This window comes from Oncorhynchus gorbuscha, linkage group LG13 (assembly GCF_021184085.1).
Source record: "Oncorhynchus gorbuscha isolate QuinsamMale2020 ecotype Even-year linkage group LG13, OgorEven_v1.0, whole genome shotgun sequence".
Taxonomy (NCBI): domain Eukaryota; kingdom Metazoa; phylum Chordata; class Actinopteri; order Salmoniformes; family Salmonidae; genus Oncorhynchus; species Oncorhynchus gorbuscha.
The window spans coordinates 23,597,333-23,611,169 of record NC_060185.1 but is presented as its reverse complement, the minus strand read 5'-3'; positions in this window follow the sequence as shown (position 1 = coordinate 23,611,169).

Genomic DNA, 13,837 nt, shown 5'->3' with positions numbered 1-13,837 from the left:
GGAGCTAGAGAGAGAGACAGAGAGGGGAGGTAGAGAGAGACAGAGAGGGGAGGTAGAGAGAGAGACAGAGAAGGGAGGTAGAGAGAGAGACATAGAGGGGAGGTAGAGAGAGAGAGACAGAGAGGGGAGGTAGAGAGAGAGACAGAGAGAGACAGAGAGGGGTGGTAGAGAGAGAGACAGAGAGGGGAGCTAGAGAGAGAGAGAGAGAGAGAGGGGAGGTAGAGAGAGAGACAGAGAGGGAAGCTAGAGAGAGAGACAGAGAGGGGAGGTAGAGAGAGAGACAGAGAGGGGAGGTAGAGAGAGAGACAGAGAGGGGAGCTAGAGAGAGAGACAGAGAGGGGAGGTAGAGAGAGACTGAGAGGGGAGGTAGAGAGAGAGAGAGAGAGGGGAGGTAGAGAGAGAGAGACAGAGAGGGGAGGTAGAGAGAGACTGAGAGGGGAGGTAGAGAGAGAGACAGAGAGGGGAGGTAGAGAGAGAGACAGAGAGAGACAGAGAGGGGTGGTAGAGAGAGAGACAGAGAGGGGAGGTAGAGAGAGAGAGACAGAGAGGGGTGGTAGAGAGAGAGACAGAGAGGGGAGGTAGAGAGATAGACAGAGAGGGGAGCTAGAGAGAGAGAGAGACAGAGAGGGAGGTAGAGAGAGAGACAGAGAGGGGAGGTAGAGAGAGAGACAGAGAGAGACAGAGAGGGGTGGTAGAGAGAGAGACAGAGAGGGGAGCTAGAGAGAGAGACAGAGAGGGGAGGTAGAGAGAGAGACAGAGAGGGGAGGTAGAGAGAGACAGAGAGAGACAGAGAGGGGTGGTAGAGAGAGAGACAGAGAGGGGAGGTAGAGAGAGAGAGACAGTGAGGGGAGGTAGAGAGAGAGACAGAGAGGGGAGGTAGAGAGAGAGACAGAGAGGGGAGGTAGAGAGAGAGAGAGACAGAGAGGGGAGGTAGAGAGAGACTGAGAGGGGAGGTAGAGAGAGCGACAGAGAGGGGAGGTAGAGAGAGAGAGACAGAGAGGGGAGGTAGAGAGAGACTGAGAGGGGAGGTAGAGAGAGAGAGACAGAGAGGGAGGTAGAGAGAGAGACAGAGATGGGAGGTAGAGAGAGAGAGACAGAGAGAGACAGAGAGGGGTGGTAGAGTGGGGCACGCCAGGCCCTAGATGGGTCCTGGGAGTGGGGGGCTAAACGCTGCAGCAGGGGGGCTAGCGTTTCACTACAGAGAGAGTGGGGCGATAGGGGGCACAGATTATCCCCCATTTACCTGCAACCTTTAAGGGGGAAATGGAAGAAAAGGAGGGAGGGGAGAGGAGGCTAGGAGAGGGGGACACATGGGACACCACTCATATGTATATCCATACATTTCATGGAGAATGGGGAAAGAGAGCACCTGCTTGTGGCTAATGGAGTAGAATGGTGAATAGGATGGTTTTTACCCTTGACTGGGTAGACATCCTGCAAACAACAACATAGACCTAGACTATCTGTCAATACTAGAGCCATACACAAATATTAGCCAATAAATCTATCCCCAGGGCACGTTTTTCAAAAGTTATCTTGATTTTGGATAGGATTAAATGCATATAAATAGAATGAATAGAACAGACAAATCATTGACTTGAATTTGGAATATCGTTCTATTCATTCTGTCTCTATGCATTTAATCCTATCCGATAGCTGAAATCAGGATTGGTAACTTTTGTAAAACTGGGCCAAGGATACCACGGTCAGTGCACGTGCATGGCTCTGTGGGGAACTAATAGAAACATTTACAGGTTAAAATCATTAACAAATATAACAGAGGCTCATTCAAGGAAGGCGCTCACGGGATCGGCCACACGCCTCTTATTCCCATGGATGAGCCACATGAGCAGGGTCATGGGGTTAGGGTTAAGGTGGGAGGTTGTCAGTCTTATCAGGACCTTATCATTCACACCTCTGGGCTCTGACACAGGACCTGTCAATCATCATCTGTGAAACACTTTCTAGCTTCTGCCCCCCTCTATTTATCTGTCTCACTGTATCTGAAAGGTCTAGAAGGGAGCCTACAGTAATAATTGGAAGAGGATAAGGTTCTGTAATATTGCTGTTAATGTGACTATATATATTTTTACGATCAATGAGAGAGGAAGAATAATTGGATTGATAAAATATGTCTGTTACATGCTAAAAAGATGCAAACTTATTTGGTGCAAGCTACAAATTTACCGACTACACTCTGATCACTTGTTTTTCATAGAAAGTAAAAATCTATTTGGTTCTGAGTATCTAAAAGGGCCCAAACCCTTGGGCAGGTTTGACGTCCCTCACAGGAACTTTATCTCACTCTGACACCAGATTTACCGGGTCATTAACCAGCTCTTAACACCACAAAGTGATACTTCTGTAACAAAATGGGACAGATTAGACAGATCTTACATATAGACAAGTATAGGGGTAGATGTGTAGCCTACACTACAGAGTGATATGGAGATTTCACTTCTCCATATGGAGGGTTCTTACAACAGTGACATATTTAAAAAACTATGACAAAGCCCAAAGAAATACTATATTGTAGGGCTGCTGGTGCCTGTAAGTACTTGAAGACTTTTTAAGATGACAAAATGGCCCCTCAACGTCTCGCGGATGTTTCTGGCAACCATAGTCACAGTCCTGTCGGGGTGTGACCAAAGGTCTGTGGTGGCTCATATCGACCGATGACCACCAGGCAGGGAGTGGAAAGGGGGGTGCCAGGGGCAGAGCGAGGCCAGAACACACTGCACCGGCTGGGCACGGGGCACCAGCCACGGTGGGTAATTGAGAGAGTGGGTAGTAATGGGAGATACAGTGAATAGCAGGGTAGAATGTTGTTAGCCATTGTCTGGATAAAATGTTGTTGGTATTGTATGTTTTTATTTGCAGAAGGAATATCTCCTATTCATGAGTTCCATGAAAGCTATTGGGTTTTTCTGTCTTGATATTGTGATTTTCTTTCTTGAGCATCTCTTTCTAAATCAAGGAGAATTGCCATCTAACCAGACTATCTGTCTCTAACTTCCAATTTCAGTGGAGTGAAATGACTTCCACTAGCCCCTTCCTCCTCTACACACAAGCACATGCACATGCACACGCAAACACACGCAAACAACACACACACACACACACACACACACACACACACACACACACACACACACACACACACACACACACACACACACACACACACACACACACACACACACACACACACACACACACACACACACACACACACACACACACACACACACACACACACTCTTCTCTAAATTGGATAGAGACACTGTCATGCGATATTTACATAAGTAATAACAGACTGGTGTTCCTGAGGGTAGTCAGTCAACAGAGTGGCTCCTATCTCACTGCACGGCCTGCTGGGTAATTGCTATTTTGGCACTGAGGAGCTACCTGTGCCTGGTCTGCTTATGCGTGTGTCTGTGTCTGTGTGTCTGTGTCTGTGTGTTTGTCTGTGAGTATGTGTATGAGTGGGTGTTTGTCTGTGAGTTTGTGTATGAGTGAGTGTTTGTCTGTGAGTTTGTGTATGAGTGGGTGTTTGTCTGTGAGTTTGTGTATGAGTGGGTGTTTGTCTGTGAGTATGTGTATGAGTGGGTGTTTGTCTGTGAGTTTGTGTATGAGTGGGTGTTTGTCTGTGAGTTTGTGTATGAGTGGGTGTTTGTCTGTGAGTTTGTGTATGAGTGGGTGTTTGTCTGTGAGTTTGTGTATGAGTGGGTGTTTGTCTGTGAGTTTGTGTATGAGTGGGTGTGTGTCTGTGAGTTTGTGTATGAGTGGGTGTTTGTCTGTGAGTATGTGTATGAGTGTGTGTTTGTCTGTGAGTATGTGTATGAGTGGGTGTTTGTCTGTGAGTTTGTGTATGAGTGGGTGTTTGTCTGTGAGTTTGTGTATGAGTGGGTGTTTGTCTGTGAGTATGTGTATGAGTGGGTGTTTGTCTGTGAGTTTGTGTATGAGTGGGTGTTTGTCTGTGAGTTTGTGTATGAGTGGGTGTTTGTCTGTGAGTATGTGTATGAGTGGGTGTTTGTCTGTGAGTATGTGTATGAGTGGGTGTTTGTCTGTGAGTTTGTGTATGAGTGGGTGTTTGTCTGTGAGTTTGTGTATGAGTGGGTGTTTGTCTGTGAGTATGTGTATGAGTGGGTGTTTGTCTGTGAGTATGTGTATGAGTGGGTGTTTGTCTGTGAGTTTGTGTATGAGTGGGTGTTTGTCTGTGAGTATGTGTATGAGTGGGTGTTTGTCTGTGAGTTTGTGTATGAGTGGGTGTTTGTCTTTGAGTATGTGTATGAGTGGGTGTTTGTCTGTGAGTTTGTGTATGAGTGGGTGTTTGTCTGTGAGTTTGTGTATGAGTGGGTGTTTGTCTGTGAGTTTGTGTATGAGTGGGTGTTTGTCTGTGAGTATGTGTATGAGTGGGTGTTTGTCTGTGAGTATGTGTATGAGTGGGTGTTTGTCTGTGAGTATGTGTATGAGTGGGTGTTTGTCTGTGAGTATGTGTATGAGTGGGTGTTTGTCTGTGAGTATGTGTATGAGTGGGTGTTTGTCTGTGAGTATGTGTATGAGTGGGTGTTTGTCTGTGAGTATGTGTATGAGTGGGTGTTTGTCTGTGAGTATGTGTATGAGTGGGTGTTTGTCTGTGAGTTTGTGTATGAGTGGGTGTGTGTCTGTGAATTTGTGTATGAGTGGGTGTTTGTCTGTGAGTATGTGTATGAGTGTGTGTTTGTCTGTGAGTTTGTGTATGAGTGGGTGTTTGTCTGTGAGTTTGTGTATGAGTGGGTGTTTGTCTGTGAGTTTGTGTATGAGTGGGTGTTTGTCTGTGAGTTTGTGTATGAGTGGGTGTTTGTCTGTGAGTTTGTGTATGAGTGAGTGTTTGTCTGTGAGTTTGTGTATGAGTGGGTGTTTGTCTGTGAGTTTGTGTATGAGTGGGTGTTTGTCTGTGAGTTTGTGTATGAGTGGGTGTTTGTCTGTGAGTTTGTGTATGAGTGGGTGTTTGTCTGTGAGTTTGTGTATGAGTGGGTGTTTGTCTGTGAGTTTGTGTATGAGTGGGTGTTTGTCTGTGAGTTTGTGTATGAGTGGGTGTTTGTCTGTGAGTTTGTGTATGAGTGGGTGTTTGTCTGTGAGTTTGTGTATGAGTGGGTGTTTGTCTGTGAGTATGTGTATGAGTGGTGTTTGTCTGTGAGTTTGTGTATGAGTGGGTGTTTGTCTGTGAGTTTGTGTATGAGTGGGTGTTTGTCTGTGAGTTTGTGTATGAGTGGGTGTTTGTCTGTGAGTATGTGTATGAGTGGGTGTTTGTCTGTGAGTTTGTGTATGAGTGGGTGTTTGTCTGTGAGTTTGTGTATGAGTGGGTGTTTGTCTGTGAGTATGTGTATGAGTGGGTGTTTGTCTGTGAGTATGTGTATGAGTGGGTGTTTGTCTGTGAGTTTGTGTATGAGTGGGTGTTTGTCTGTGAGTTTGTGTATGAGTGGGTGTTTGTCTGTGAGTATGTGTATGAGTGGGTGTTTGTCTGTGAGTATGTGTATGAGTGGGTGTTTGTCTGTGAGTTTGTGTATAAGTGGGTGTTTGTCTGTGAGTATGTGTATGAGTGGGTGTTTGTCTGTGAGTTTGTGTATGAGTGGGTGTTTGTCTTTGAGTTTGTGTATGAGTGGGTGTTTGTCTGTGAGTTTGTGTATGAGTGGGTGTTTGTCTGTGAGTTTGTGTATGAGTGGGTGTTTGTCTGTGAGTTTGTGTATGAGTGGGTGTTTGTCTGTGAGTATGTGTATGAGTGGGTGTTTGTCTGTGAGTATGTGTATGAGTGGGTGTTTGTCTGTGAGTATGTGTATGAGTGGGTGTTTGTCTGTGAGTATGTGTATGAGTGGGTGTTTGTCTGTGAGTATGTGTATGAGTGGGTGTTTGTCTGTGAGTATGTGTATGAGTGGGTGTTTGTCTGTGAGTATGTGTATGAGTGGGTGTTTGTCTGTGAGTATGTGTATGAGTGGGTGTTTGTCTGTGAGTTTGTGTATGAGTGGGTGTGTGTCTGTGAATTTGTGTATGAGTGGGTGTTTGTCTGTGAGTATGTGTATGAGTGGGTGTTTGTCTGTGAGTTTGTGTATGAGTGGGTGTTTGTCTGTGAGTATGTGTATGAGTGGGTGTTTGTCTGTGAGTTTGTGTATGAGTGGGTGTTTGTCTGTGAGTTTGTGTATGAGTGGGTGTTTGTCTGTGAGTTTGTGTATGAGTGGGTGTTTGTCTGTGAGTTTGTGTATGAGTGGGTGTTTGTCTGTGAGTTTGTGTATGAGTGGGTGTTTGTCTGTGAGTTTGTGTATGAGTGGGTGTTTGTCTGTGAGTTTGTGTATGAGTGGGTGTTTGTCTGTGAGTTTGTGTATGAGTGGGTGTTTGTCTGTGAGTTTGTGTATGAGTGGGTGTTTGTCTGTGAGTTTGTGTATGAGTGGGTGTTTGTCTGTGAGTTTGTGTATGAGTGGGTGTTTGTCTGTGAGTTTGTGTATGAGTGGGTGTTTGTCTGTGAGTTTGTGTATGAGTGGGTGTTTGTCTGTGAGTTTGTGTATGAGTGGGTGTTTGTCTGTGAGTTTGTGTATGAGTGGGTGTTTGTCTGTGAGTTTGTGTATGAGTGGGTGTTTGTCTGTGAGTTTGTGTATGAGTGGGTGTTTGTCTGTGAGTTTGTGTATGAGTGGGTGTTTGTCTGTGAGTTTGTGTATGAGTGGGTGTTTGTCTGTGAGTTTGTGTATGAGTGGGTGTTTGTCTGTGAGTTTGTATATGAGTGGGTGTTTGTCTGTGAGTTTGTGTATGAGTGGGTGTTTGTCTGTGAGTTTGTGTATGAGTGGGTGTTTGTCTGTGAGTTTGTGTATGAGTGGGTGTTTGTCTGTGAGTTTGTGTATGAGTGGGTGTTTGTCTGTGAGTTTGTGTATGAGTGGGTGTTTGTCTGTGAGTTTGTGTATGAGTGGGTGTTTGTCTGTGAGTTTGTGTATGAGTGGGTGTTTGTCTGTGAGTTTGTGTATGAGTGGGTGTTTGTCTGTGAGTTTGTGTATGAGTGGGTGTTTGTCTGTGAGTATGTGTATGAGTGGGTGTTTGTCTGTGAGTTTGTGTATGAGTGGGTGTTTGTCTGTGAGTTTGTGTATGAGTGGGTGTTTGTCTGTGAGTTTGTGTATGAGTGGGTGTTTGTCTGTGAGTTTGTGTATGAGTGGGTGTTTGTCTGTGAGTTTGTGTATGAGTGGGTGTTTGTCTGTGAGTTTGTGTATGAGTGGGTGTTTGTCTGTGAGTTGTGTATGAGTGGGTGTTTGTCTGTGAGTTTGTGTATGAGTGGGTGTTTGTCTGTGAGTTTGTGTATGAGTGGGTGTTTGTCTGTGAGTTTGTGTATGAGTGGGTGTTTGTCTGTGAGTATGTGTATGAGTGGGTGTTTGTCTGTGAGTTTGTGTATGAGTGGGTGTTTGTCTGTGAGTATGTGTATGAGTGGGTGTTTGTCTGTGAGTATGTGTATGAGTGGGTGTTTGTCTGTGAGTATGTGTATGAGTGGGTGTTTGTCTGTGAGTATGTGTATGAGTGTGTGTTTGTCTGTGAGTATGTGTATGAGTGGGTGTTTGTCTGTGAGTATGTGTATGAGTGGGTGTTTGTCTGTGAGTATGTGTATGAGTGTGTGTTTGTCTGTGAGTATGTGTATGAGTGTGTGTTATTTGCCAGAAAGTATCTGCTTTGACCTGAACCAACCTCCATTCTATTTGCAGCACAAGGCTGTTTTGTTTCTTTAGGTCCAGTGGGGAAAGCATCTGTCCACCAGAGCTCTTCAGTTTGGTTTTGAAACAGTTATTATGTTTGCTGTTTGCACGTTTTTGTTTTCATTAGTGCAAGAGTGGTATGTGTGTGTATGTTTCCTAGTTAATGAGATTCGATGTGTGTGTGGGTGTCTATTTGAATGCCTTTATTTACTGGCTTGCCTCTGTGTGTGAATAGGTTTATTTTGATGTCTGTGCAGGTGTTTTTCATATTGGTCAGAGAGAGATAGATTCCCCTGCCAGAGTGTTGTAGACAGCTCTCTCCTCCTCTGTGTAACTCAATAAGCCCAGACTGCTGTCATGGTGCTGTGGGACGCCATGGTAACTCCTGCTACATTTAAATAAGCTCACCTCTGGTCATTACCATGTGCAGTACCATCTTACCTTCCCACTTGCCTTCCACACACACCCAGAGGGAGTGAGGGAGGGAGAGAGCGAAGGAGGGAGGGAGAGAGGGAGGGAGAGAAGGAGGGAGGGCGGGAGAGAAGGATAGAGGGAGGGAGAGAGGGAGGGAGGGAGGGAGGGAGAGAAGGTGGGAGGGAGGGAGGGAGGGAGGGAGAGAAGGATGGAGGGAGGGAGGGAGGGAGGGAGGGAGAGAAGGATGGAGGGAGGGAGGGAGGGAGGGAGGGAGGGAGGGAGGGAGGGAGGGGGGAGGGAGGGAGGGAGGGAGGGAGGGAGGGAGGGAGGGAGGGAGAGAAGGATGGAGGGAGGGAGGGAGGGAGGTTCATGGTTCAGATACTTTCAGGCGACAGGCTTGCTTCCACCATCACCATTCCTTGAAGTAATCACTGATCTGACCTGATAAGTCAGGTTTCCACAACATGACCCCATTCACTACCTCTAGATATTTCTAAGTAGAGGGGACAGATTACAACTATCAAGCAAGTGAAAAGTATAAATTCAGTTCTATTGGTAACAGAGTTGACATTAACTCTGTTACCAAATCACCATGTCTGTCCTGTCAATCACACTCAACCGTGTCAAATGTGTCATGGCGAGAGGTGCTCACACGCTTTGTCCATGTTTGTTTTCCTTGTGAGTGAGCACCGTTAAAACTCCATCTCCTACGCTCCTGCTTTCCCAGAGGAAAAATTATCTGAGAAAGACTATTGATCCACTAATCCCTCTGTCTGCTCTGAGTCTCTTCCGATTCCCTAGGAGAGAGGTGGATCTCTGGGACAGGAAGATAACTGGATCTTTGGGATAGGAAGAGCTGGATCTCTGGGATAGGAAGAGCTGGATCTCTGGGATAGGAAGAGAGGTGGATCTCTGGGATAGGAAGAGAGGTGGATCTCTGGGATAGGAAGAGAGCTTGATCTCTGGGATAGGAAGAGAGGTGGATCTCTGGGATAGGAAGAGAGGTGGATCTCTGGGATAGGAAGAGAGGTGGATCTCTGGGATAGGAAGAGAGCTTGATCACTGGGATAGGAAGAGAAGTGGATCTCTGGGATAGGAAGAGAGGTGGATCTCTGGGATAGGAAGAGAGGTGGATCACTGGGATAGGAAGAGAGGTTGATCTCTGGGATAGGAAGAGAGCTTGATCACTGGGATAGGAAGAGAGGTGGATCTCTGGGATAGGAAGAGAGGTGGATCACTGGGATAGGAAGAGAGGTGGATCTCTGGGATAGGAAGAGAGGTGGATCTCTGGGATAGGAAGAGAGGTGGATCTCTGGGAGGTGGATCTCTGGGATAGGAAGAGAGGTGGATCTCTGGGATAGGAAGAGAGGTGGATCACTGGGATAGGAAGAGTGGTGGATCTCTGGGATAGGAAGAGAGGTGGATCTCTGGGATAGGAAGAGAGGTGGATCTCTGGGATAGGAAGAGAGGTGGATCTCTGGGATAGGAAGAGAGGTGGATCACTGGGATAGGAAGGGAGGTGGATCTCTGTGATAGGAAGAGAGGTGGATCTCTGGGATAGGAAGAGAGGTGGATCTCTGGGATAGGAAGAGAGGTGGATCTCTGGGATAGGAAGAGAGGTGGATCTCTGGGATGGGAAGAGAGCTGTGCAGTGTCTTACACCAAGGCATAAAAATACTTACAGATGCCTTAAATCATTTCCCCAGAGTGGTTATTCCCTGCTGCCACCGCCAAATGTCTTTTTTTTATGTCATCTTTTACATAAAGCTTTAAAACCTGCCCAAAGTTAACGCTGATTTGTAGTTCTGTGTTGATACTTTAAGCGCTGAGTGAATGTGCTGTGCTGACATTTAAACACGTCCCTGACAGGAACTTTATCTCACTCTGACACCAGATTTACCGGGTCATTAACCAGCTCTTAACACCACAAAGTGATACTTCTGTAACAAAATGGGACAGATTAGACAGATCTTACATATAGACAAGTATAGGGGTAGATGTGTAGCCTACACTACAGAGTGATATGGAGATTTCACTTCTCCATATGGAGGGTTCTTACAACAGTGACATATTTAAAAAACTATGACAAAGCCCAAAGAAATAGTATATTGTAGGGCTGCTGGTGCCTGTAAGTACTTGAAGACTTTTTAAGATGACAAAATGGCCCCTCAACGTCTCGCGGATGTTTCTGGCAACCATAGTCACAGTCCTGTCGGGGTGTGACCAAAGGTCTGTGGTGGCTCATATCGACCGATGACCACCAGGCAGGGAGTGGAAAGGGGGGTGACAGGGGCAGAGAGAGGCCAGAACACACTGCACCGGCTGGGCACGGGGCACCAAGTTTTTACTTGCAGAAGGAATACCTCAAAGAGATCCCAAGTTTGTGGTTTTCTGGACAACAACAGGCAACAAGTAAGGATAGAGTCAAACTGTCTCCATGCTTCCATTTAAACAGACACTGTACGACTGAAATCCACAGAACCGGTATTTGATGTCTTGTTTGACTGTGAAGATTTGATTAACTTCATCACTGCAGTGAGTGAGACATGTTGCGTGAGCTATAGAGAGGAGAGTGATTTAAGATCTCTCTACTTCTTTCATTTCCTCTTCTCCAACTCCCACACATGCTGACCTCCAGGGGCTATCTCTCTGACAGTGTACCCAGGGAACACCACATGAGGCTGGTGTCCGGAGGTGGTAGGCAGGGTCCTTAGCCTGGGGGTCAGCTCTGCTCAGGGCTTCAGCCCTGCTCCAGTAAGTTAGGCTCTGCTTGGAATCAGCTAAGACAAGGACCAAAGCTGTTTTAGCCCAGGCAGTGAGGGATTTTGGAGGGTAGAGGGGTGTTTTTTTGTTGCTCAGTTGACAATTAAAGGAAACTGCAACACACAAACTAAAGGAACACACAGGAACGGCTGTGAGTGTGTGCGTACGATTGGCACACAATGCAGATGTGTGGGCAGTAGGTGCCGTCTGGAGAAAGTGGAGTGGGATGAGAAGGGTGGGCTGCCACTTTAGAACAAGCGCCTTATTGTTTGATGAGAGGATAAAGGCAATGATCAGAGCGTAATCAATCAAAAAACCTGTGACACAAATTAACAAAGACAAGAAACGTGCCCCCTCTCTCTCACCCCCTCCCTCCCCCCAACTCATCTCAGCGGTGGCCCCACCTGTTTGTCAATAGGCCCCTTCGTTGGCAGCAACTCGCAACTTCGCCATCATTGGTCGAGCATGTGAAAAGTGTTCCATCAGGACTTCAGGTTTTATGGTTGAGTGGCTTGTCGTCAGGGGAAAACCGCCATTCAGGTCGTGACGGGTATTGGACAATCAATGTTGGACTTAGTAAGTGGCCAATCTTGAGGAATGCCAGATGCTACGCCGATGTGGATGGAGATGTTTTTACTGGAGAAACCATACCCCCACGAGATGCAGTATGGCCTCCCTGGAGACCCCCCGAACCCCCCAACATAAGGCCAATATTCACCCCTCCACCGTTCCGCTCCATCCCTATCCAACAGTCATCTTCCTTCCCCCTGATAGAATGTCATTTCCTTGATTAGTCGGAGAGCAGCCCTCAATAGCAGCCCTTACTGCCTGGTAATGGAGAAAAGATGAGTCCCTCTCATGAGACAGGCATCCATGAGGGAAATCAAAGCTACTGGACCTATCTAAACACAGGGGACAAAGACTGCTCTATACAGAATGAGATCACCCGCAATGAAAAAACTTATGAGCCATCCGTAAGTGCCATTCTAAACTTTATGGAAATCTGAGGGTGGTATCAGCCTATAGTTCCAAAAGCTGAGATAATTTAATCAAAACAAGTCAGACAACTGTATTAAAAGTAACACTCTCCCGAGTGGTACAGCGGTCTAAGGCACTGCATCTCAGTGTTAAAGGTGTCACTACAGACCACGGTTCAATCCCAGTATCACAACTGGACGTGATCGGGAGTCCCTTTTGGTGGAGCACAATTGGCCCAGCATTGTCTGGGTAAGGGGGGGTTTGACCGGAGTAGACCGTCATTGTATAATAAGAATTAGTTCTTAACTGACTTGCCTAGTTGAATAAAATAATATACACTACTGTTCAAAAGTTTGGGGTCACTTAGAAATGTTTTGAAAGAAAAGCTAATTTTTTGTCCATTAAAATAACATCAAATTGATCAGAAATACATTGTAATGTTGTAAACAACTATTGTACCTGGAAACGGCAGATTTTTTATGGAATATCTACATTGGCGTACAGAGGCCCATTATCAGCAACCATCACTCCTGTGTTCCAATGGCACGTTGAGTTAGCTAATCCAAGTTTATCATTTTAAAAGGCTAATTTATCATTAGAAAACCATTTTGCATTTATGTTAGCACAGCTGATAACTGTTGTGCTGATTAAAGATGTCACGAATCCCGTTTCCTGAGTCTGTGTTTGCCTGTGTTTCTGTCCTGGAGTGTGTTTCCGGTGTCCTGGAACGCACCCTGTCTGGTTGCCGGGCGAATTAGCTTGTTGGGAGATGATGTTCACCCGCACCTGTATCCCATCAGTAATCTGCACACCTGTCCTGTTCATCACCTCTCCCCTTCAAAAGCTCTGAGCTGACATCCATTCCCTGCCAGATCGTTAGCCATGAACAGTATGTTGTGCCATAGTATCAGCCTCAAGTTGGATAGAATTTGTTTTGTTGTTTTTTACATATTGCTTTCCTTAAACTTACCTCTGTTTGTTCTGTCTTCAGTTACTCACCCGGATCATTTACCCCATTCACATTCACTTGTAAATAAATACTCACCTTTTTCCTACTCTCCTTGTCCTGGTCTGCTTCTGGGTCCAATTCTGGTAAACCCTGACAAAATAAGCTATAAAACTGGCCTTCTTTAGACTAGTTGAGTATCTGGAGCATCAGCATTTGTGGGTTTGATTACAGGCTCAAAATGGCCAGAAACAAAGACTTTTCTTCTGAAACTTGTCAGTGTATTCTTGTTCAGAGAAAGGAAGGCTATTCCATGCGAGAAATTGCCAAGAAACTGAAGATCTGGTACAACGCTGTGTACTAATCCCTTCACAAAACAGCACAAACTAGCTTGAACCAGAATAGAAAGAGGAGTGGGAGGCCCTGGTGCACATCTGAGCAAGAAGACAAGTACATTAGAGTGTCTAGTTTGAGAAACAGATGCCTCACAAGTCCTCAACTGGCAGCTTCATTAAATGGTACCCATAAAACACCAGCTTCAACATCAACAATGAAGAGGAGATTCGGGTATGCTGGCCTTCTAGGCAGAGTTCCAATGTCCAGTGTCTGTGTTCTTTTGCCCGTTAATCTTTTACTTTTATTGGTCAGTCTGAGATCAGGCTTTTTCTTTGAATCTCTGCCTAGAAGGCCAGCATCCCGGAGTCGCCTCTTCACTGTTGACATTGAGACTGGTGTTTTGTGAGTAAAAATTTTATGTAGCTGCCAGTTGAGGACTTGTGAGGTGTCTGTTTCTCAAACTAGACACTCTAATGTACTTGTCCTCATGCTCAGTTGTTCATTAAATTAGTAATTCAATGAACAACTAGTGGGATTGATGAACAGGGTAGGCCTGCCTGTTCTTTGTTCTTAAATATTTCCACAAAAGTTCAATGAATGATGATATAGGCTAATAGCCTCATGAGGGTAGGAAAGTGATGATGTACGGTATATAGCCCTATACTTCAATCATAGTCTAAGGTGCCAGGCCAGG